A 26985-nucleotide genomic window follows, 5' to 3' on the forward strand; every position below is an offset into this window, starting at 1 on the left:
GATATAATAAGACTTAACGTCTCAAGTCTCAAGATGGTGAGTGCAGTGGAATACCAAACAATACTTTATAATTCAAGGTGTTGGATGGTGTTTCTACTGTTTATGGGCGGTCGTATCGCTTACCATCAGGCGAACGGCAAGCTTCTCTCGTCATTCAAAGTAATAAAGGCAGAACTGTATCCATCCCCAGATTTGTTGGATCTCATGTATTGCGGCCAGGCGCTCTTTTACTATGACAATTATAAAATTATGATGTTGCAGTTTTAGTGAGAAAATGCAGCTCTAAATTATTGTAAAGGGCGATTTGTTTAAAATTACAATTAATTGTTTATTTAAAATTTCGATTTCAATGGATGATTATCGTACAAAAGTCCAAAATATTTATCTACATGATTCATATTCATATATGGTCACTAAAATGGTTTGTAGCAATTAAATTATCGGACATTTTAAATCTGTTAAGAATATCTTGTTTCTTATTATTTTCCCTGTAGTTTTTGTTTTAAAGTCTAGATGAATTTAATTTTAATATCTACTGTAAAAAGAATTAAGTGATAAATAAAGGAAAAAATAAATAATTTAATAAAACAACATGAAGCTATTCATTCTAAATAACAATTAATTAGTTCACATAGTATAGACATGCAGCCTTTATAATATCTGCTCATTTGAGAGTAAAATAGCTTTAAAATAAGAATTTTAATCCTACATTGTGCTAGAAATGCAAAATTGTATAAAACACAGCGGTATTTTGCAAAAATCGTGCGTGTGTTTGTAAAATGCAAAAAGGCAGTTACAAAAAGCATGTGTTTGTGTAATTGTATTTGCAAATATCTTAAATTACGTTATAACTTTTTTAATGAGGCGAGGTGCGCAATAATGTGTCGTAAATTGTGTTTAATAGTTTTTACGTGATCCGACAAAAACAAGGTAAATCAATCGATTCGTTGGATTCGGTGCAATCGTGTTAGTCACTAAGTATGTACTTGAATAAGCAATTTGCATGTGAATACCCCTTAACGCCTGTCATGTGCTTCTATAAAACACTTACTTTTTGCTTTTAAATATATTGAACGAACGCATATAAAATTCACAGTTTTTGTCTGTTAACATTTTCGGCATTTTTATGTAAATCCACTACGTATATAGCAATTTTATTGCTACATTTAAATTAAATAATGTCATTACCTTCGAATACAAATTAAAACTTGTTACATTTGTAATTTACGTAAAAATACGCAGAATTTAAATTGCCTCGTTTAATTACACAGATACGGATCTAAAATCCGATTTAACCCTTATGTACGTGTCGAAAAAATAATCTAACATCGCAACCGTTAATTCGGCCTAATCCATTCGGCTCATAATTATTATATTCGTTTGTTCCTCGCGGCCGAGTACGTTTTGTTCGCGACCCGAATCAGTAATGAGCAAAGGTTTCCAAGTATCGGGTTGGCACTTATCGGGCGTGCCATCTCACTATTATATTACCAAAATACCACTTTAAATGCAACCCGATGTAATCCTATAATTAACTTAAACGTACCCTGTAGTTGCCGGATTACATGAACTATGAAATTCATGTGTGGAAAATGCATTTTCGATGGCGAAAATTCGAATGTCGAATGTCGGAACGCCCTGTGAATTATAGGGTTCCTTATTTAGACACGGCTCGAGCAGCCATTTGTAACGTTTAGTCATATATTTGTACTGTAAAGTATTATTTCTAGTCAGAAATAATACGTACACAAACAAATGGTGTACGTTAATTTTTTAAATATGCAAACGTAGCATTTGTTTGTTTTCGTTATCGCTTCGTAGAATAATGTGTGGGATGACCTTAATTATACAGATGACAGTTAAACGTCGTTTAGTTTTGAAAGTTATTTTTCCTTGATCAACAAAATTATTACGACTCAACTAAATTGTTATTTTAGAGTACAAATGTTATCGACTGATGAATAACATTGATTCTTCGGTGACATTTAACATAATTATTGGTTGTTAAATGGATTAAATGAAGGGTTTTAAAATGCCTTCGACGAGGATAAACGTCCTGTGAGTTGTTTACATGGACTATATTACCTATATTTACGATTACTACTATGTCTCGAATATTAATATAATAATATTTGTAATATAAAATCAATAGAAAATGCTATAGAATATGTATTAAAAATCTTTCACTACCTTGGTGGCGTAGTTGTCATTGTACACGATACGAGAACGACTAGCGCGCTGAGGTCCTAGGTTCGAATCCCGGATCGGACCAAAATAATAACGACTGGGTTTCCCATCTTAAAAATTACTCAGTCGCAGCTCGGAGTCAAGAAGTTGGCGGTGTGATACCCCCGTGCCTAGAGAAGCACGTATAGCCGTTGGTCTTGCGCATGATCTCTCGCCGGTCATGTCGGATTGCCGTCTCACCGGACTATGTGAGTGAAGGAACATAGAGCGCACCTATGTATTGCGCACACACTTGTACACAATAATATCTCCTGTGTTTGCCGCCGTGGCCAAAATTCGGTTAGAAAAGAATTAAAAGTATCACATCACATTAATATATAGCGGCTATAGCCTAGTTGGGTGTGGAACGGACTGCCAAAACGAATGTCCGCAGGTTCAAATCCCAAGGGCACACACCTCTGACTTTTCTAAAATCATGTGTGTATTCTTTGTAAATTTATCGTTCGCTTTAACGGTGAAACAAAACATCGTGAGGAAACCTGCACATCTGAGAAGTTCTCTATAGGAATTTCGAAGGTGTGTGAAGTCTATCAATCTGCACTAGGCCAGCATGGTGGACTAAGGCCTAATCCCTCTCAGAAGTAGAGGAGGCCCGTGCTCAGCAGTGGGTACGTACAGGTATGTAACACAGGGCTGATATTATTATATATTACATTGATATCCTTCATGAATAACAATACCACAAAACTTCTCAAACTAAAAACCACACCCATCAACAATTACATAAATGACAAATATAATAACACAATTAGCAGTCCACACTGCATTATGATTTCTATTTATTCATTACTAAATACCATCGGTATGGTAATCCAAAGAGCAGCCGACGTGACGCGTCGCGGTGCGTTCCAAACTTGAAATTCATTTGCATACGTATATCGGACACCCACATCGCAATAACGCCTGGTTGCCGGATCAAAATGTAATTAAATCGTCAATACACGAACAGTATATGAACGGCGTACCAATAACAACAACGATGTAAAGAAAGTAAAGGCGACAGTTGTTGATGCTTTGGCAACATTTCGCGCGATTTTCACGAATTATTGGAGTAGTGTTTGGATTTTAAACGTTTTAATGCATGTCTTGTGTGTGTATATGTGTGTGCTATGCCGATATATAAGGAAACTTTATAACTTGTGCATAAATTATAATTAAATTAAGGAAGTAAAATATAATTAGCATGTAATTAATATCTAAAATGCGCATTTCAATTTCCATATCCTTTAAATTTGTGTATGCATTTTCTGATATAGTAAATTTATTACTAGTTTTGATTACTTACGAATTAGTGATATTTGCCTACTTGTTAGCCTTCAGCTAACATTAATATACATATTACATATATATATATATTTGTTTCAACATTATTAGAAAATTTTATTACAGCATAATAACGCTAGATGCAACATAAATAACCCCCAGACATTTTGGACTAATATTAATTAAATAAATTGCCCATAAACGTCTTGGACTATTTATAAATTCTATCTAGAACTAATTTTAGTTCGTTGTTCGATTGCTATGTGGCCCAGCGGTTTTGCCAAAGCGCACCGCGATAAAACTACTAATGAACGGTGTGAGGCTTCCAAGTAACGGTTGCCGATGTGCATAACTGCTACGCTATGAATTATTGATATGCGACAAACGAATCTGATAAAAACATTTGTTTTACACTGTTTATGGTTCAATTTAATCGTTGGCCATTTTAACAGCGGCCGTACTTGGAAGCGCGCCAAAAAACCATTTTCACAAACCATGTAAATGGAACATGAGAATATTTTTGTATCATTAATAAAAGAATATTCTGCTTTAATGTCTTTATTCGTAATTCAAGGAGTAAAGAGCACATTAATATAGGCAAACACTACGATACTAAATTAGATAGCAAAAATGTGACAGACGTCAAGCCTTTACATCAGTTTAAGTTTAAATTTTTAATGTCAATTTGTTAGTGCACCAGATATACTAGAAGATATGCAAAATTCTTAAAATAGCATGTTTAATGGGTACTTAAAAATTTAAGTTTTCGAGTTAGATGGATATAAAACATAATTTAATTGAGAAAATGTTTAAAAAACTTAATAGTAATATAAAAAATGTTACGACAAATGAGTTTTATGACAACAATAGTCCCAAATTAATGTATTAAAATAATACGGAAAAGTATAAAAATGACGTAAGCAAGCAAATGCACAAGGTTCATAAAGATTAATTATGTGTGGAAGTGAGTTTTTATGACATCTATCTAATTTCGTTTAGTAGAAATTACGTGACAAAAGTTTAAAAAATTCCTTCCTAGTAATCTTCACATCATGAAGTCAGAATTACGAAATTAACATGTTAAGAACGTACTCAAGTATAACAATAATTGTGAAAATAACATTAATAAAAATAAACATAAAGACAACGACATTTTAACAATAAGTGCACACGTGAAACAAAATCATGACAGCGATTAGACAAAAGCTTTTGACGGCAACACTCGTTTTGGAGACAATCATTATGAGAAAATCTTACAAATGACTAAAAGCACAGTAATAAAGACATTCATAGACGTATCCCGTGTACTTACGGACGACACTCACGTTTGTGATGTATATCTAACTCGGAATAAAAGTACCGCTTCGCTGTGAGATGCCGCGGGAGAACTCGATTGTTATAACTAGCAAAAATTTGAAAAAACCCGACCGAATATAGCCAGGGTGTTCTCTTGCCTCCACTTGGCAATATTGTCGACCATAAAAACTATGGAACTGGTTTTAAAACGATCAAATCAACGTACATAACCGACACATAAAATGATAAGCTGGAATTAATTGTGTTGCAGCAATGCGATGTTGTAGATGACTTTGATAACAAAAAGGAAATTCAATTGCAAAAATTTTAGTAGGTATAGGAAAACTTGCCTTTATTAACAACTTTAAAATAACATAGATATTGTTGAATGTTTACAAAAAGACAATTTGTTGTTTATGGACTACAAGCAATGAAACCGGAAGTTAATTTATCTGCTGTTAATGGCGAAAATTATAAGTATTTATCTAGCTTAATTAGCAATTTTAATTAGGCACCGACTCCAAAATTGGTATCCAGTATATACTTGTTATGTGAAATTATTTTTTTATTTGGGTGGTTTTTGAAGGCGGTTTAATTTTTTGTTAAAATAATTTTATTAATATTCGCTTATTCAGATATTTCTTTTATTCAGAAATAAAATTTATTCCTAGATCCTTTACAAAAATATCTAAAGACTTATTAAATGATATAGGATTTTACGTTTACTTGGAATTAAAAACATTTTTACATGCAGTTTCTAGCACATCTGACATCTCAGAAACAATTCACGTTTCAAAATATAGACTCGAATTACGATGCACATCATGTAATAAGTAAACAAGGCTTATTAATATCACAATAAAACGAAACAATTAAGATAGACAAATTGGGATTGTGGAATTAAAGATAGATAAAACGATCATAACAGTTAAGCATACTTTTTGCTAGTACGTCGCCGGTTCGCTTTATACTCCAAATATAGACAGTAAATTGTTACGTCGTGCATATTTGGCACTGGGTCCTTCTTTAAGTGTACCGCTAAGCACATGTATTAGCGCTCCGATATATCCATGAGCTGAATCGTAAATCGTATCGGGTAAGTGGATTACGTTTTCTGCTATTTCTATATGTGTTTTGTTGAATAATAGATCGAGGAATGGGGCTAGTGTGCGAGTTATTTCTTTCATAACGTGATATGCAATGATGCTTATGATTGTATGTCATTTAGATATGCATAAATTTAGTACTCTATGATTTTATTGCACATAGAAATTTTATCCTCGAAAGGGTAGATAGGTCGAGACGTTACTGTTGCACCAAATTTATCAATAAAAACTAATTGATAAGCAAATGAGTAGGAACTAGGAAGCTTATCTGACGATTAGTGTTATTAGTTGTCCAAAATACCAAATACCATGATTCTTCTGGATTGCATCTATATGCTTTGCTGTCGTTAAAGTTATAGAAGGGATGTGTGAGGGTTTCCAGAAAACTTTATCTATAAGAAACCTAACCTTAAGCACCTTTTCGTTGTATTTCTATACCCTTTGTCTCATAGTGGGGAGTTCCAATTCTGGGCAGAAACGTACCTGGCATGGGTCTAGTCGGCCATTTTTGGATCCTAGGCAACCGTGTGTCTCTTATACTTCACTACTTTTCTTTAGTATAATAAATGAATTGAACAGTTTCATTTCTCGGCTTAATAGCAATATTCCAGACTTTTATCAAAAACTTGCCAGTCTTCTATGTGTTTTTGGTCTGGCTCCTAACGCCCAAAAAACAAAACCTACATCGCGTAGAGATCTTTTTGTTTTACCTATTGTAGGCGGGGCCTAATTAGATCCGCGTGCCGATTTTAAAGTCATCATTGTTTGAAGACTTATATGGATAAGATACAGAATTAGTGCTTCCGGAACGTAAAATCCCAAGTTACGTTTCCGTTATATGACGTAATATTTAAGTAATGACTTAAAAATATAAATTTTGTGTTTAAGTATATGGACATAAGGTAAAATTTGCTCTAACATATGTTTGTGTCATTGCATCAATGTACCAACGCCATTTCATATTCGTATATCTACAACTTGAATGAACCATCTCCGCCGGACTAGTACCACTACTTGATGTAATCTTATATCGAGTGACAGTTGCGTTGCTGCAGAGGCATCCGTAGTCCTAAACACTCCTAAACCCTATTTGGTAATCCTATTCTTCTTTCTTTGAGTACGGGACATCATACATTTATGATTTTATGGTATAAAAGGGTGTTTATGGCCGCAGGAGTTGCCTTGTCATAAGGCGACGTACTCACTCGTTAGCCAGCTTATAAAAAACCTTTTACAGCAATCCTAAACCATAAATCACTTGCATGCTACTACAATATTATACTTCAAATCATTGTTTTATTTATTTTTATTAACATACTAGCTTCCGCCCGCAGCTTCGCCCGCGTGGATTTCGGGTTTCAAAAATGGAGAAGGTGCTCAATTTGTCGGGATGTTTTTTTAATTTATGGTGGTATGCAGGTGGTCCGGTCAGGGTCTGATGATGGGATCCTGGTGAAATCGAAGGAACTTTTAACCATTAAGGTTGCACACGAAATGACGGAAGCTTAAAAAATGGAGTAACTTCTCCCGTTTTCCCAACATTTTCCATCACTGCTATGCTCCTATTAATTGTAGCGTGATGAAAAGTATACTATAACCAGCTCAGGAGTATGAAAAATAATTGTACCAAGTAAAGTTAAAAATCCGTCGAGTAGTTTTTGTTTCTATAACGGTTATACAGACAGACAGACAAAAATTTTACTAATTGCATTTTTGGCATCAGTATCGATCCCTAATCACCCCCAGTTATTTTGGAAATATATTTCATGTACAGAATTGACCTCTCTACAGATTTATTATAAGTATAGATATGCAAAAGTAGCTCAAAAATTGTCCATAACGAAAACATGCATTTTAAAGTAAAACAAAAGAAATAATATCGTGAAGCCAACCAAATAACTAATGATATATTAAATTTTGTGACTGTTCAATTTAGTCGGGTCCGCGATATCACTTTTGTTGAGTTTCAGAACGCGACATTACATTATTATATTCTGTGCTCCAACGCACACTGCTTTGATGTTAGGAACACACCTACATTGCTTAGACAACAGTGAACTTTATACAATAGCAATAAAGCTCAAATTGACTCTACGTATTAGTTAGAAAACGTTTGTATGGGAAATAGAAAAATGCTGTTTTGAGGATTTTCCCGGCAATTATTCGAATTTTTCTCACCTTTTAAACCTTCCCTAGACCTCCACGAATAATTCAAGACTAAGATAAGATAAATCCGTTAAGCCGTTCTCGAGTTTTAGCGAGACTAACGAACAGCAATTCATTTTTATATATATAGATAAAGTTACATAGAGCATCTTATACATCTATTGAAGGTATTGTTTATATCTTTTTTCGCAATCAGTCAACATTATCGGTATATTAACCTCACGTTCAACAGCCTCACCCGCAAAAAAATCAATCCGGCCTGCATAATTAAACATAAATGTCATTAATATAATATAGTTTAAAAATAGAACGAAACCAATTGATCACATCAATCACGCGTGGACAGCACAATGCGCCGCACCTGGTTCTAGATCGCGACCGAGAAATCTTGATGGTGGTTGTATTTCGCCAAGTGCGTGCGCGCTCTGCATGCGCGGCGCATCGCCCGCGAGACATTCGCGCGATTGAACGAATCAACCATTGCTATTCCACGTATGCACCCATATAATTATAAAATATGCTGCGTCCCCCACGCCACTCCTGACAGATGGCTCGTTGTGCCCATTTCGTACAAGACACAATTTATATGACACTTAAAGCATTGTCTTTTTTACGAAATTTTCAACTCCTTTGTACTCAATTGAGAATTCTAACAGCGGCGTGCATTTTATGTGTGCAATGTCACGCATTTTACGCGGAATGGATTTTTTGTGAATTAGTCATTGTTAAACAAATAACGAATAATGACCCTTTAAGTTGTAAGTTGAAGCGCAAACATTTTTATGTTTATTTATTTAACTCCATTGTTAATTCTGGAAATTAATAAATGAACAGAAATACATTTGGATCGTTGCCAAGGTTTATTAACTAGAACTTAACCTAGCAAGCCTCAAGTGTTAACAATCGCAGGACTACATCAACAGTCTCACATAGTACCGAGAAACGGGCATGTATAAATGAATATTTGTGTCGGAATCCGGATTCTAGGCATAGGAGGGCAAGGATTTCTTACCTTTTAATTCCAATAAAGTATGGACTCGTACACGATCGTACTAAAAATATGCATTGTTTTTTTATACCTAATGTTTCTTGGATATACAGTATTTCACGAATTTCAGAATAATGAGACCATATTTACGCGCAAACATATCCTTTGCATACCAATTAAAAACTAAGAAGTTAATATTTTAGCCGCTCATTGTCGCCCTTGTTGATTTTGAATCAAATTAGGGATAAATAAAAAAAATTTAATAAGAAGAACTTAATATGAAAACAAATAAAAGAAACGACAGTAGAATTGATAATCAATTAAGAAATAGTATTCACAAATAAATATTTATTTTAAAAGCAAAAAATGTAAGTATCAAGTCATCAATCATTTCCATTTTTGACACTATGTTTAATTTATATGTATGTGATAATATGAAGGCTTTCTGCCTTCAGTTGGCAGTAAACCAACAAAGCTTTCTAGAAAGAAACTCGACGGTATAATGAGCCAAAGCATATGCAAAAGCCTTACCTACTGTGATAGATACGAAGTAGAATTTATTATATTTATATAATGTATTGAACATTATTGAAGAATTATTGTAATGGATTTTATTCCTACTTAAATAGGGTGAATTGGACTTTTGGCGTGAAAGAATTAAAGTAACAAGTGCCAAAAATATATTTAATTGACTCTTTAAAAGATTAGTACAACTATTTTTTTTTTATTAGGAGCTTAGAGCCTAATACGTTCTTTAAAGATCATGCGGAAGCGGATGCACGCCATTTTATAGAATCAATGACTGAAAACTGGCTGACAGCGCTGATTCTCCTGAAACCGACATGTGCATCCCTGACTCACCGACATGTGAGATCTAGCACCTACGCACCTACAGTACGTAGGTGCTAGATCTCACTTAAGTTAGTATAGATGTCTCTGCTTTGTGTATTTGTATTGCATCCAATTTTCAGTAGGAAGGATAATGTTGCCAGCGTAGTACGGTTCCAGTATAGGTGAAGCTTATGCTCGTTTGCCCCCTATAAGATAAATAAAAAAAATGGTATTCGCCATGAGCTTTGTAAATTAAAAATCTTGTAATGCTTTTTTCACTGTGGTTTAACCATCAGGAGTGGCGAACGGTTAATATAACCCGATTCATGCCGGCTTCCCTTTCCTAATAATGTAAGATTTAATTATCATTAGAACGATTTGCAGACCGCATTCATAAATATTATTAACTAAGTATATGTTTTGTCGGGTTCACTTTTAGAAAATTTCACTTAGGAGTAAATTGCTCGTCTTATCACAAAAGTAATTGTTTTTAATATTACGTACGTATCCACGGATGTTGTTTACTCATTTGTTATATAACTTTCTCCCACGGTGTTTCCTGGGCGTAATGACTTGTCCTTCTTCAAACGAGGTTTAAAAATATTTTTCCCGGTAGACAGCGGCTTGGCTGTGCCACTACTGCCGACGTCCACGAGCATCGATAACCACTTACCATTTTAGTACAAGTACAGACCCTGCAGTCAACACCGAGGGGAACCTGCGAACGGTATACTGGTTCCCCCCCGGCTTAGCGACTGCGGGGCCCTGGAGGAAGAGGGGAAGAGGAGAAATAGGGAAGGAAAGAAGGGGGAAGGAAGAGGAAGTAACAGGATGGGCGGAGTGATTAGGAGAGGAAATGTTCATGAGTCCCTCTTAGACCCCTATATGTAATTGCAACCATGGGGTATACATACATTCATTGTGTGCCTAGGGGCACGACAAATGTCCCCCCGTGCATGGGCGTGCATTCAGTGTGGAAATCGAGTGCTTCAGAATTGCCTCGGAGGTGAATCACTTACTATTAGGTGGGCTGTGAGCTAGTCTTCCTTCGGCAGCCATAAAATGAAAAAAAAAACTCAGTGAAGACGCTCGGTGCCGACTTCTTTGGTGTAATTATATTTCGGAGTATGAGGTACGACTATAGCGCTGTTGTCCCGGATAAAGTGATAGTGATTTTTAATATTTATATAGCATCGGCCTGACGTCTGGATTTGTGTAAATGGTATCTCGATATGTATACAAACATAGCTAGCGATGCGTGTGTTACAGCTCTGTATACCCCTGAAGAGGAAAAAGGCGTGACGAAGACGCTCGGTTCCGTAACCGCCGAGATCTTGCATTGTGTGTGGCCGTAATATAACCTTTGGTATTTATATTCGTAAAGACAACAGATGAATAATCATCAAACGTTTTCTCTGTTTACATTTACAAATCCGTCCACGACTTAATAGATTTTCCTTATAATAAAGTCTTATTATAGATGTAACAATAAATAATTTAATCATGATTTTGCCTGAATCAAAATTTAATTTAGTATGTAACCTTATATTTAGTGATTAGTTTAAAGCACTGATAGATTATAAATACGTTATTTTGGAAGGAGTATAATTTATTTATATGTTTCTGTACACAATATTATGTATATTTTGTGTCATAATAATGTTTTATTTGTATATATAATTTCTTTCAAATCGTACATATGCTATGCTGCTATAAATTTTGTGGCACGTGCAATTTTACATATTTATAGAAAGCATGTTACTAATAAATATAAAATTAGAATATTAACGAACATTATTAAGTTTAAGATACAGCAACGCACACGAAAACAGCGCATACATCACAATAAATAAACATTGGCACTTAAACGCTCACATAATTTAAACTTCGAATATGTGCATGGCCTAATAATACTAGCCTATTTAACGTCTTATACATAAATGCATGTCCGATTATTATCAATTCTCCCACACCAAGGGCGCTAATATAAAATTCTGCATCGGATACGCATACTTACGCACACAACAAAATCCATTTCGCGCATCCGGCTATGCGCTTACGCATTCAACACGCAAACGCCATCTGTGACAAGAAAGCGCATAACCTCATTAGAAACCTAACACAAATTGAACGCACAGTTTATCTAATAATTTTATTATACATATTCAAAAGGGCTCCGTTGGTAATGGTCGAAATGACCCGCATTCGGCTTTTAATAGTCCAATTAACATTTGGAGTCACGTTTTGTAAAGACAATAGCCATCTTCGTGGGGGCAGCGTTGACTGGCACATTGGCAGAGGCGAGCTTTCCATATTAATGTATGTTTGTTAGCGGTAAAACACGTACGGATGACGTAAACCCTAAAGCATGTGCGGGTTGTTCATGCGTTTGTCAATGTGGGCTTCATTAGGTTATTATTTTATAGGTTGATATCCACCGATGATCTAACCTTAGAAAGTAGTACAGATAATATGCAGCCTCTGCATGTTGACCTTTGCAATGCTTGTGCAGCATAACTTTCTATATGCAAGATAAACGATGAAGATACTAAAAAAAGTAATAAACCTCTTAATAGAAACCTCATTGCATCAAAAACATTTAAGATTGCAAACGTTGCAATAAAAATTCAATGTGTTCGTGCTCCGGTATGTAATCCCCGTATCTTAAGAAATGAAGATGGTCGTTAACATGGACATCGTTTCCTTTCAAGGCCAAATAACTGGGCGCAATCATTGCTGAGAATACGGTAGTAGCGAAGGAAATACTCTGATGAGTGTTTTGCATGGACGTTTAATGCTTATCAAGTAACATTCGATTGTTTAAAGTAATCGAAACATGTACGAAAAGTTTGAAATTTACTGCAGTTACTAACAGCTGGTGATGTAAAAAGTTTAAATACAATTACTAACTTACATGGTCAACATTTTGATTGAAGTTATATTTTCACTTTATGCGCCATAAGTTCTCATAGGAAAGATCTAAGAGAAAATATTATTATTTCTGTCTTGGTGACGTAGTTGAATTCTGTGCACATTACTACGCCGATCTGAGGTCCTTGCATCGAATCCCGGGTCGTGTAAAGTTCTATTAGGTTTTTCTGTTCAGCAACAGTCCGGAGTCTGGAATTTGTACCCGATATTATGACAGGATAGCCCTCTATCATATCATAGGACGGAACACACGTGGCAAGATTTCGAGGTTAAGACGTGACGTGTGTTTGTTTTGATTGAAAGTTAAAAGTAAATGTCTTCTGTTGTTCATAACGAAGAAGAATCAGACAAAAAGATGATACATATTAAAGTTTGCCAATAGCAGTGTATATGGGCTGTAGAAGGCCCTGGGTCCAACTCTCAAATCGAACAATACTTCATGTTTATTATCACGATTCCTGTACAGGACTCTCCAGAGAGGGTTATCATTTATATAGGCGGTCTAGATGATGTTGCGTCAATCCCACATTGGGGAAGGAAGTAGAAAGTAGGAAAAGATATAATCACATTTACCCAATACTTACAATGAGCCAATTTTAAATCATTTCGGAAAGCTTCGACATTCTCATGATAAGCAATTCCGAAGATTTTTTACGTCATGCCAAAAACATGTATAAAAATAATAATTTATCGATATATTAGCTAATTAAGGATATGGCCGCATTATGTTAAAATTTTGCTAATTGCCATGTCTCGTGGGAACTGCTTTATATGTTAATATATTTATATTATCAGTAGTGCATGTATTAATATTTATATCTACAAACTTATAATCTGCGTTCACAGGAGACGGTGCTTATATTTTTATACATACAACTGGATGACGGTCAAGTTCTTTAGCTGATGGTAAGCGATTGTCCATAAAGAGTAGTAAAACTACTCAAAACTTTGAGTCGCGAAGCTCTGTTCAGCATTAGTGTCCGTTCTAAGGCATTAGAAATGTCATCCCATTGTCTATTAGCTACAACGTCTTTCAAAACGAAAATAAGAGCGCATGACAGCAGAAATCGTCAACGTAGTCGTTTCTAGATTTGCACAGAAGATTTATAGTGCTTGCCGTGGTAATCGAGAAGGCAGACTTTTAGAAGGTGTCTTTGACTTAGCAAAGACGGCCAATTTTCCTTATTACTGATTTGAAATGAACGTTAAACGAACTTTCTTCCTATCTAGAACTCATACCATCTACGTAAAATAGAAATGATTTTTTTTAAAACAGCAGTAAGAACAAAAGACAGTCTAGTTACCCGTGTAATAGAGCAAAACCACCTTTACTAACTATATTGATTACCAGGGCAGAGTGTATATTCTATGTACAGACGTTACTTATTGCACAGTATATCGACGTCACGGCACCTTTCTAAACCTGCTATTGACAATATAGGCTTCACCTTGCGTCATACACTGACTCATTAGTAGTTTCCAATTGTATTGTTCTCTGAATATCAGTGCCGTTGTTTACCACAGTAAACCATTCCATTACCGTTGACGAAACTCCGATATGAATAATGAAATGTCAATTGCACGGTTAATGAAAAGTTGGGTCACGTTTTGTATGGAATGCAGAAAATGAACGTGTTTAATTAATTTAGTTTCTCTGGTAATGAGATTAAGTTCTATAATAAGTAAGCTAGGACGGAAGAGCGTATGCATAGTAATAATAAATTTTTTGAGGGAATGACTTTGTTGAACAAACTTTGAGCTGTAAACAGCTAATTGAGGGCGATGACGTAGGCTTATCCAAAGTTACACGTTACTCAAGCTTATGCGTAGAATTTACAGTTATGTTCCTTTCTTGCGAAAATCTCTCTACTTGTGTGCATTACTTAATGAATTAGTATTATAATGATTTTAGTGTATCAGTTACATCCTTTAACATACATTATTCTAAAGAGATCCACCAAGTAAATTTTTTTGATATAAAATAAAATGGTCTTAATTAACAAATTATATTAACATTGCATACACAATTCACAAAATTAAACAAAATAAAACAATTTTAAAAGAAAACATAAAGAATTAAAGCTTTCGTAATCAATAAAACGTAACAGCTACGTGTCTCCGGTCCAATTTTCACCGAGTGGGCGACAGCGCGACTTCGTACAAGATAATGAAATGCGGGATTAGCCATCGAAATATCCGATCATTGTTGTAATTCATCTTGATTTATCGTTGCGTGTTGTACGCGAACTGTCATAAATTAACCAGTTAACCACTACAGCCATAGGGTGCGCTTTGACATTTGGTTACCTGTCACGAAAAAATATTAGATTTACATTTGTTCCTTTTGATGTAAGGCAAGGACAAATATTGATTGATATAATTCTGTACTGCGATTTGTTTATTTTCACGTGAATTCAGAACCATCGCGTTGACAGACGCAGTTTTGACGAATAAGTGTACCGCTTTATAGTGTTATGTACAACAAAATCTCATCTTCTTGTCTTTATGGTGTGCTGATGTATTTTTTTTATACTCGCGCGTCAAAATGACCCCACTACATCTGACGGTAAGTAGAGTGGGGTCTAATAAAATGTCGACTGACGAAAGATGATTAGTCCTCGGCAGTCGACACAATTACGCCGGCCTGTTGGAACCATATATACACAGGCAAATCTCGGAATGCGACACACTAGCGTGAGCCACTGTAGAGCGTTTTAACACCTTATGTGGTTATCCCTCTTAGTTTTAATGATATGAATGTAATATATAGGTATTTGTAGTTGGTTTTAGATTTATATTTCTCACAAATATTTGTTTCTTTTTTTTATACCGGTTTCGTGTGCAACTAAGTTCAATTGCTTAAATTTGCACCATCATTATTAATTTCGTGCGCTTTATCCTTAACGCTCCGCCCAAACATATTTCTAGGTTGCCTATACAGTATTTAGTATTAAGAATCACGTATCTTCCGTATAGTCATTTGACTCTCATTGGCTAAGAAGTCATAAAGATGTTGTCGAAAAGGGGACAAAGACGACCTCACCTGCATTCCATGTATCTTGCCAAGAAACTATCCGATCTTGAGAACAAATCTACGAAGAACAGTGGAGCTTTATACCAGATATATGCCACATAAAATAGATGGATTGAGTGCCTTCCAGCGCTGTGCCAATACATGTATTCTAAGACAATTTGAATTAAAAAAATGTTACAGTCAATACAAGTATTTCGACGCCTGGACAGAATCTAAAAGCAGAAATACCATTAATGAATCCAACCCGTGAACATACCAATATGTAATGCCAATAAATAACAGTAATTGTTTTCAAATACACGCCTCGAATATTCATGCACAAAATTTAAAATTACAAACAAAAAACTAACGCGATCCGAGGTACGCAAAGCGTTGTCTACACATAAAATAGTTTGAAAAGTTGTTAATTTATTTGATTAGTTCACCGCACTTGCATACAACTATTTCCATTCACGTCCTGAGTCCTAATTAAGTGACACGTTAACTATAAAAAAGTTTATTTTAGTGTTGCAACAATTACCAACTGGTATTTGTTCAGTTTAACATTCTGTGTGGCATCACAATCGTATGTTTATAACAATAAATGCTTTTTATTGGCAACAAAAACATCAGGTGAGCGGATAGCCACACATCACTGCGCATACAGAATAGATTTTTAATTGTTCTGTCCCAGTGTTGGATGGAATAATGAACGGACATTGGTATTCTCAGAAATGACGGTAGTAAAATGTGCCACTTTAACAATAATTTTCATTGCATTTGTGTGTATTTGTTAAGTGACTATAAAATTATAGTGTCCATGTTTACCTCGTCGTGTAAACAAAGAAGTTCGTGTTAGAACTCTGTATTACCAGTTTAAGTCTTATTGTTAAGTTCAGTGAGCTTTGGTCGTTTGATTGCTTCAGTAATGGGTTCTAGATTGGTTCTGGATTTCTTTTAAATATGCGTTAATGTATCTATAAACAATAATTATGGATTAAATATATCAGTATATTGGTAATTTTTTTAAACATTTCCTTCAAATTCAAACAGGAAATGCTTTCTTTTTTATAAAATAAGAGAAATAAGTAAGTTCGGCGTGGATTATTTAACCAGCCCAATCTATAGAATAGACAGATTTCAACTAACATGAACATAATTATGGAAACATTTTGAGATATACAAACGAAAACAAAGTATTATTCAAATACAGTTTCTTTGCTTGTTTATGTGTATGTAAAGATACCTAAGATAACAGCTAGACTTGTACAATCGACATAATTTTGTACGACTTGTTAACTATTCTCATAAAAATATATTTTTATATTTCCTTAAAGCTATATTAAAGAAGATTGGTGGTAGGATATATTTTATATCCAACCGGATAGCGACCACAATACCCAAGTGTTAAAACCCGACATACTGGTTCACGTAAGTGTGCCGCGTTTCGGGATCGGCCCGGTACATCCGGTTCCAAAAGGCCGGCATAATTGTGTCGTCTGTCAAGGGGTAATCTCTCGTCAGTCGACATTCTATTGGACTCCTCTCCACTTACCATCAGGTCAGGTCATTTTGCTGCGCCTGAATAAAAATATATTACCAATGATTTCTTATTTTAGACTAAATTTTGAATTCATTAACTACTCGTTAATTATAAGTAGCCGTTTCGAATTCTGGTGTCTAATATCCTGTTAATTGGTTTTAAACTTAATCGATTTTTTGTACTTAATTAATCACTAATACAAATTAAACATGCATGGAGTGGATTGAAACAACGTAAATCAATGTCCATGTTTTTTATCACATAAACTAAGGCCTTAGTCATTAAGGTGCGTTGGGGTTAAATCGGACGCTTTTTCAACGTGTTAAACAGTGTACTCGAAATATTTTTTTACAAGAATTCTATATGACTTATCATAATGATTCATTAACTTAGCTATATGGTATTATATATATTAAATGGTATATATTTTTTCGATTTCTTAAATATAACAGTAAATTTTTTATAAGGCTTTAAAAAAGTACCATACTTTTAGAAATGTGTGAGAAAGATAGGACCTTCACAGGTATAGTTCGGACTACTATATAAAACCGTCTATGTTAAAGGGATTCTAAAATCCATAAAAAGAGTATATTCTGATCTAGATAGTCATTTATAAACATTCAAAAAATTTAATAAATTTCGTAAGATATTTTTAGAAGCGAACTTTGTTTTTTTAATAGTTCTAGGCATACGACCTTTCCCCACTTGAGTGACACCGTAGATATTTTTTAAAATATTCGAAGAAATTGTACATACACGTTTAAATAAATAACAAATAAAGAAAATTGATCATTCACCTGAGCTAAAAAAATTACATAATTACTGAGTTCAGACGTTTTCGTGTATAAATTTTGACACAAACTTGCAATATTTTACAAGTGCTAGATCGAACGATTTTTATCCGTTCTTTAACGACAAATAATTGTATGCGTGAAGATCGGATCTCAGGGAATATAGGTATTTCGACAAATTTGAATAAACAAGTCACAAGATTTATTTCTTTTATGATACTACATAACTACAAAATTAATTAAAAACAGTAAATACTAAATTAAAATTAGGTAAATTCTTGCATGGGGTTAATCCGGATCTGCCAGGGAACGACGAAATACCGATATTCTGTTTGTTAGCACCGTAAACATTCTTTACTTGACAGATTCACTCATGCGAACTAGTGGAACGTAGGGAACAAGATGGGGTCTCTGGTAATGTTGTCCGAAAACAAAAATTTTAACACAATAGCGAGTTATTTGATTTATACGATGTTACACCTCCTACGATCTTACCCCAACGCGCCTTACTTCTTGGATTTCGCCTTCGTACTGACTTATAGTGCTTATATCTTATGGCATTTAATTGATCCGGGACTTACATCCCTATTCATAAAGGTTTCAAACGACATAAGTGATAATTTCAGTTTCCATTGCTCCGTGACTATTATTCATAATATAGAATTTCTTTTCAAACCAGCTTTGTATGGCGAAGTGTAATAAAAACCAACAGGGATTAAGGACCGAGTGCCAAGAATAAGGTTGTCGTTCGAGATTTCTCGTTTTCTTTAATTTATTTTCCTCCAGGAGGTGTCTAATGACCTGCTGCGTGTGGCCCGACATTTTTATCGACCAGTGAGGAGCTTTGACAATATTTTTTGAATATTAATGTCGATACTGTATCGATAACCACTACGTACTTGTAAATAACGAGCGAGAGATCTCGTTTTTACATTTATACTAATTGAGTTGCATTTATTTGCAAGTTTAATGTACAAGTATATAGTGGAACGGTTTTTTTAGTTATAACAAAACTAGATGGGATTGGAATTGTAACTAAATGAATATGTATGGGATTCTTATTCGTTCAGTATATTTAACTTGCGCTGATCCTAGTGTGGAATACTAATAACACTGTCACATACATATTGTAATATTAATCTTTAATAAACTGAGAAATATGTTGTAGTAAAGTTTATGCATTAAATCTTTGGGACGTGTGCCCTTAAATATTAGTAAAGTAGAATATCGTCGAGAGCTTATTAGCAGGTTAATTCTTGGAAGAGTCTATGATCCGTTTTTGGAGGCGCTAAAAGCCAAACACCACGCTCAGCGCGACCAATAAAAAAATTAAAAATAAAACTGGCGTGTCCCATCGAGAGGTGTAAAATAAACAGTCCGAGCCGCCATTAAGATCCGGTCCTTCGGTTGTATTAATTTGTATTTAAGTGTATTGAACAAGATAAAGTAAATATATGGGCACAACATGGCCGGCTCGGGACGGTATTACGTGTGCCGGTTTGAAATGTTCGGCTATAGAAATACAACGTTTTTTATTAAAATTAATATCATAAATATGAATGGTTCTGGGCTGTTTTTGTTTATGGCGATACAATTTTTATACAACAATACTTTTTTAAATATTTGTCAGAATAAACTAAAGAAAGTGACTTAATGCTGCTTAAATACAAAAAAAATATTTCAAGCGCAACAATGCCTCTGCGTAGACATTAAATTTATATAAAAAGATTCAACTGGCCAAGATCTTTATGTTATAATGCCGTAAAGCCATTAGTTACGTACCTAAGAACTTAACAATATTGTAATTAATTCTAATAAATTGTACGATCTTTATGTTATAATGCCATAAAGGCATTAGTTTCGTACCTATATAACTTAACAATATTGTCTTAATTGAATCGTAATTTATTCTACCACATTTAATACTTACTGATTATAGTTATTACATTGTGAAACGGAAATATACTAAAGTAATTTCATAATACATGTTTTGACAATACACTTATGGACATGGGTTTCACAACGAAACGAAAGTTGATAATGACTCACTTTAAAATCCTTGCCAAAGGAAAACATAAAATTTATTGATACCGACACGTAATAAGACAGGACATCGGATGGCATCGTGACACCTCGCCGGCGCTCATTAAGGGTGAAAGTTTACGCAGAGACACAAATATTTACTTCGCTTGCATTTATGTATTTAAAGGTATGTTAAAAAATATCGTATTACGGCGCCAATGTGATAAGTTTGCTGTCGTCTTGGACCTGTTAAATGATGTTAACTGACTAATTCTTATTGATTTCATAACGTATATATAGATGATAGAAACATTTAAATGACGCTAAAAACATATTGACAACTCCTTGAATTATTTCCTTATTAAATCATAATTTTATAAGTCTAACAGCTCACGATAACAAAGCATGAGCGGATATAGGTACCTAATTTCAATTCGTTCTAAAATCCATATTGGATTTAAAGATTCGGATGGCGAGGCACCGGAAATCTGAGCGTAGAATGACATTCTCCCGTATAAACGACTTTTTGGTTTCTTATTCTTGCTCGACAACCGAACATGGTGATAAATTAAAGTTAAATAAGAGGTAAAGGTCTGCTTTAGATATAATTGAATTATTTGAGTCAGTGTAGCTGCTATGTATGGAATCATTGAAGAAAGGAGTATAAAGATTTATTTTATAGTATTGATTTTGTTAGATAGTCCAGCGGCATGTACTTCGTTGGAACTACCACAAATTAATTTCATTAATTTTCAAAATAAAAATTATTTATTTGTGAAGCCAGGAGTTCTCTCTGTGCCAAATTTAATCCAAATTTATCCAGTAGTTCTTATGTAGGCATCCTGCTTGTATTCTGCCAGAGGAATTGTGAAGCGCTCATTCATTTTTCAGACTAAATTCTGTCTTCGTCGCACTAAAAGTAGTAACGTTAATAATATTATAAGATAGTGAAATAACAAAAAAAACGGTTTTCTCACAAGGCCCATCATCCATTAATTTTAATTAAATTTTATAATAATATGCAGTTATATGTTATAATTCAAAGGTGTTCATTACATTTTTTCAGAAACGATTTTATGAAGATTTTAAAATTAACTGGGCCTTCAAAGTTTTCATTACCTTAGTAATTATTATAAAAAACCAAGACTTTATTAAGTCTTTTATGTCACGGATAAACACACTCAAATTTAAATATACATACAAAAAGTGATAATTCGAACATACAAGCTATCTGTTCATTATATCATTCGGAAGGTCGGGTATTTTTTATTTAAAATTCACCATTGGCTTCATATTTACGAGCTGTTCAATACGCCATTACATTGTAATTAAAAAGTAGCGTACAAATCAAATGCTGGGTTACTTATGTTACTTATAAGTTTAGGAATCCTTGTACTACCTATAAGACTCCCTCGATGGTCTATTGTGTCCACGTTGAGGTCTCGGATTCAAATTTCAGTTTGGAAATGTGATATTTGATATTGCTTATCGGAATTAGTCAGAAATCGCACGTTATATATACGACAAAAAGTGAGTGGAATAGTAGCGCTTCTGTCTACTCCTTTGAGGATAGAAGGCGTGAGTGAGTGTGTGTATACGTGTGCGCGCGTCTATGTGCGTGTATTCCTATAAGGAGCTTTTACAGAAGTATTGATGTCATGACTATTTAGATTAATACCAACCTGATATAGTGCACCGTGATACCAAACAAGGACTTGCAAGGACTTGGCGAACCTCCTATGTGCATCACGCTTTTTCAGCGGTACGCAAAGGATTAAGATGCTACTGATGGTGATCGCATACTTGTTTTAACGCAGAATGTAGCTTTTCATGCGGGAAAAGCCGTGGACGACCTTAATATTATAAGATATGAAATTTTGAATTTCTTCTGCTTATTTTATGGATGTACTTAGGTAATTCACAATGCTTCCAATACCATAAAACTCATGGCTTCAAAAATAAAAAATTGAGTATCGAAATCAGAGGACAATCGTAAGTCAATTCCAAAGATAAACATGAAGTTTAAAATGCATACTTTAATTGCAAATACCATCCATGAGACATCAATAAAATCCGTCGTACAGAGATGGGAAGAACCCGTTTCAAAGATAAAGCTCTTAATGCGTCTAATGTCAATATCATAATTTTTACCGCCGCAACTAATTTGTCACTAATCAAATTGAGAGTCGTTGTTTATTGTTATTGAATTACATTATGGAATATTCTAATGTATTAAATGCCTCAGGGAAGATAATTGTTTGTCAAACAGAATTTTTATTTCAAGGGTTATGTAGAAAAGTACAATATTATGGCATGTTGGGACATCTTTTCACTTAGATTAGTACCATTTTAGTTTATAACAATAAAGCATTTTATTTCCGAAAAACTGAACAAAGTAATATTCATCAATTATTAATTTAAAATTATATCTCGAATTTAGGTGTGTCCTAGCGAAGGTTTCATCTAGCTATTTCCCTTTTATATCTCGTACTACCGTCCTCCAGAGTAGGGCTGCTGTCTCTTTCATTTCCTCTTTCCATTCTGTATGTTGTCTCCATTTCCCTAAATTTTTAAAAATGATCCTAACTTACTAATTATACCCACCATAGCATGTTGTAAAACAATTTCAAGAATCTTATGCAATCTTCAATAAAAAAATAATATAATATATAAGATCTTACATCCAATTAGTTAAACCTAGATATGTTCACTACAAATCCAATTGAAACGGTTGGTTAGACTTTTAAATCATATCAATTTATCCGCGTATGTTCTTAATTAATTTTATAGGCTATTTATATACGAATGATTGACAGCACAGTAATACAAATACTTATTCAAGTCCAATAAACCAAGTAATTAGATTCGTACCTAAGGCTGGTTCGTTAGTGAAAATAAATTATTTTTTACATTCAACGTTCTTTAGCCAATTGATTGATATTTGATTAAAACCATCGACACACAAAATGTTTTATTTGAATAAATTAATATTTTTGAATAATTTAAAGTTTATGATCATTTCAATCAAATAAAACCTAAAAAAATTATAATAAATTCATTTGCAAACGATTAATTAGTTAGCTCCGATACCTCTGATTAATCATAAATTCTAGGTTGATATTTTTTTCAATATTGATCCACCGGTAGTTGTATCGTACTATTTTAAACCAGTATTTTGACGCACTTTAAAAAAACTGCTTAATGTTGTTCAACACTTCATATTGGGTGGTCCTATAACGAGAACCAAAGAAACGAAACAATAAGTTAATATGGTACCATGTGAAGTTAACCTCATAAGAATCATTCGCGCAATTTCGCGATATAACGTTTACGTAGGTACAAATCAAGTGCTCAATAACGCAGTCAAAATTATACAATAAATAATTTAATTTGATAAACTGAGCAAAAGAATACTATGCAAGACGACTCCTACATATAATATCGACTATACAATTCCATTAATATATAAATCGGAAAGGTTGTAGGTGTTTGTCACTAGATGACAGAAACATGGCTGATCTAATTTTTTTCTGATGGTATACTAAAATACATTCTAATGACGTGGAGTGTGTAGGAAGACACCAAAAATTTGAAGTGTAGGTAGTTTGACCCTAAATGGTCAATTAGCTCAAAAAAGGCCGGAACTGTTAACTTAATTTGACACAAAAGTCATTAAAGTACTTTTTTGGCAGCTCCCAGTGCCACCAACACCTTCCGGTCAAAAAATATTCGAAGTATGATACAATGTTATGGACATATTTTTGTTTGCTTAACAAAATATCTCCGATAATCGGAGTGGGAAATATAACATGTAAAAATAATGAGAGTTGACATAATAATGTCAGATACAGTCAATACAAACACGACGTGCTATATGTTAAAAATAAACATCGACCTTACAACCTAACTGTCGATGAAACTAAAGAACGCTTAACAAAAAATCGACTCGTCTGTTGCGAATTGTAGCTTTAAATGCCTTGATATAGAGTACATTTTAAATTGGCGGAGTGGAATTACAATATTTTTCAAAAGCATCAACATTAGTTATTAAAAATAAAGAGTATGTAAAACGAAATCCATGTTCGTTTACACCCTTTCAAAGGAAAGAACACTTTTTTATCATCTTCAACAAGAATCCATTTAAAATGGTACTTATTGGATCTATTTTGGAGTTCACACCTCGATAAATTGACATAGTTCAATTCAATACAACTATATGAGTAAAATTACGAGCAACGCGCACCGAAGTGACGACACAATGACCCCACAGTTCCGAGTTTCTAACAAAATGAGTTTACCCGTTCGCCTCACAGATTCGAAGATTCCATAAAATAAATTAGAATTTAATCTATATGAAACACGTTAAGTTTAAACCAACAAACATAACCGGGCATTATTTATGATCCGGCTATGCTGCGTGAAAAAAAAAACTTCTTATAACGACAAAGAATTAGTGTATGCCATATACATAATTCCGTATGCGAGTTAAAATTAACACCGACTCATTTGAGTTGGGAGAAATTAAAACTCTTTATCCTTTTTTATGTGGCATTTACGATCATCGTAAAATCGAACTTGGTGCCTTTTAAAAAGTTGTCACAGGATTCACGCGAGGCATATTTAATTCCACAACGAGAAATTATAACTTTTATTTAGCATAACATTAACTTAGTTTGTCGAAGTGTTGATTAGGAGAAAATTTTGTCATTTAACCGGTATTTTAATATCACAATAATTAAAGATATGTGGGATTGAAGAAACGTTAAAATCGTTTGATTTATGAATATTAATATAAATAAACATGGGTATTAACATATGTTGAACGGCAATAAAACAGTAGGTGTTGTCCTCACACGCTGTTGATTTCCTAAAAATGTAGTGTTTCGTTTTAATAACAGCACATTTGGTACTGTTAAATATTTACGTAATTGCTTATTTAACTTTCGTGCTCACAAGGTGGGGTGTAAAAATAAAACGTCTTATTTATGTTTGACATCATATTTAGAAAGAAGTCACCATTTAAAATAGAAGCGAAGTGGATTGCTAATGCGATTTGATTGTAAACATATACCATATTGTTCTTATATTCGCACTACATTTATAAAGAAACGTATGCTCATTGCGTTCTTCAATAAATTATTTTTGAAGACGAACTGACACTTGTTCCACGATTATATTGCACTCAACTTTCACCCGTAATTGCAAATTGCGAAAAACTCCGAAACATCCGTCTTCGTGATTTATGCCAGATATGTAAAAATTATGAAACAAACCGCCATTTCATACGAACAATAGCCGATTCTTTACATAATTAGAGAGCTCGGATTCCGTTCGATCGTATCGATTACGTCTGAATAAACAATACTTTTTGTTTTAGTTTTATTCAAATAATGTTATAAATCAAACACGCGCCCGTTAGCGTCCCGCGGGAGAGGTCATTTATCAGAGAAGCGCAGGCGCAGGCGAGACTCTCCATTGTACAATCCATTAATGTTGCCTTAATTGTTATTTTATCGAATTCCAATATGGCCGACACGCGTTTGTAATTAGTCTTTGTACGTTGATCGAGTGTTTTTGCTCGATTTTTTAATGTAATTAATGAAGTTGGTTGTTACAGAGACATCTCTACTTTGTTGGTATGCGTACGGTTTAAATTAACAACCAGGAAAACGGTATTCTGATATGTTTTGCTGGCTTAAGATTGATCGTGTTATTTTATTACATAATTATTTTGTGGGTATAATTAAAACGAACTGCATAAAATGCCTTTAAAAACTTAATCACCGTTACCTATTTATTTCTGAATGAATTTAATGAATATTTATGAATTGTAACAGCACACTTCCCAATTCCAAACGCAAAAAAGTAACCAGCGCTCTGACGCTCATAATTTCTACGATGTTAAGGTTTAAATACAATGTTATTATAAAACATACACGCCTCTACATAAGTATTAAATCCTCATTTATTTTTATAAGGCGTTATTTACTACCCAAGCAGATTAAAATACTTGTTTCTGTATAACTTACCGATAACTTCAATAAAATACGGAGACGTAACAACGAGTTATATGAAATTTATAATAAACCACAAAAAGAAGTTTATCGACACGATACTTTAAGTTATAATTATAAGTGATATTAAATCATATAGAATGTTTTCTCGCAGGATATAATTTCCTTCTAAAAATATTTTAAATAGTTATAATCAAGTATGCAGAAAAAAAATTAAATGTGAGTACACTTCTTTAGACATGTATTAAACTTTTAGGTGCTTGAAGCTGCCAAAGCTCAAAAACTACGTACGCCGTTAGTCATCATAGTGTACATACATGATGTTAACATCATTACAACTCTGGAACTCTCTTTCCCTTTTTATAAGATCAGCAACCCTCTACTCATATTGAAGATGAATACTTACCCAAAAGTACTCTACAAGCCACCACTTTTTTTATCGTTTTTAATAACGAGTCGAGCTTACCATTCACCTGATGGTAAGCGATAAGACCGCCCATAAACAGTAGAAACACCATCCAACACCTTGAATTAGTAAGTATTGTTTGTATTCCAATGCGCTTACTATCTTGAGATATGAGATGTTGAGTCTTATTATGTCCAGTAGTTACACTAGCTACAAAGTCCTTCAAACCAGAAAACAACAGTCACTATACACTGCTGCTTGGTGGCAGAAATAGACATTGCGATGTTACTTACCTAGGCGGACTCTCACATAAGACAGACCTATCACCAGTAAAAACTTCCTCTTCTAGAAAATAATAATTCCAAAAT

Source organism: Manduca sexta, chromosome 15 (assembly GCF_014839805.1).
Source record: "Manduca sexta isolate Smith_Timp_Sample1 chromosome 15, JHU_Msex_v1.0, whole genome shotgun sequence".
Classification (NCBI taxonomy): Eukaryota; Metazoa; Arthropoda; class Insecta; order Lepidoptera; family Sphingidae; genus Manduca; species Manduca sexta.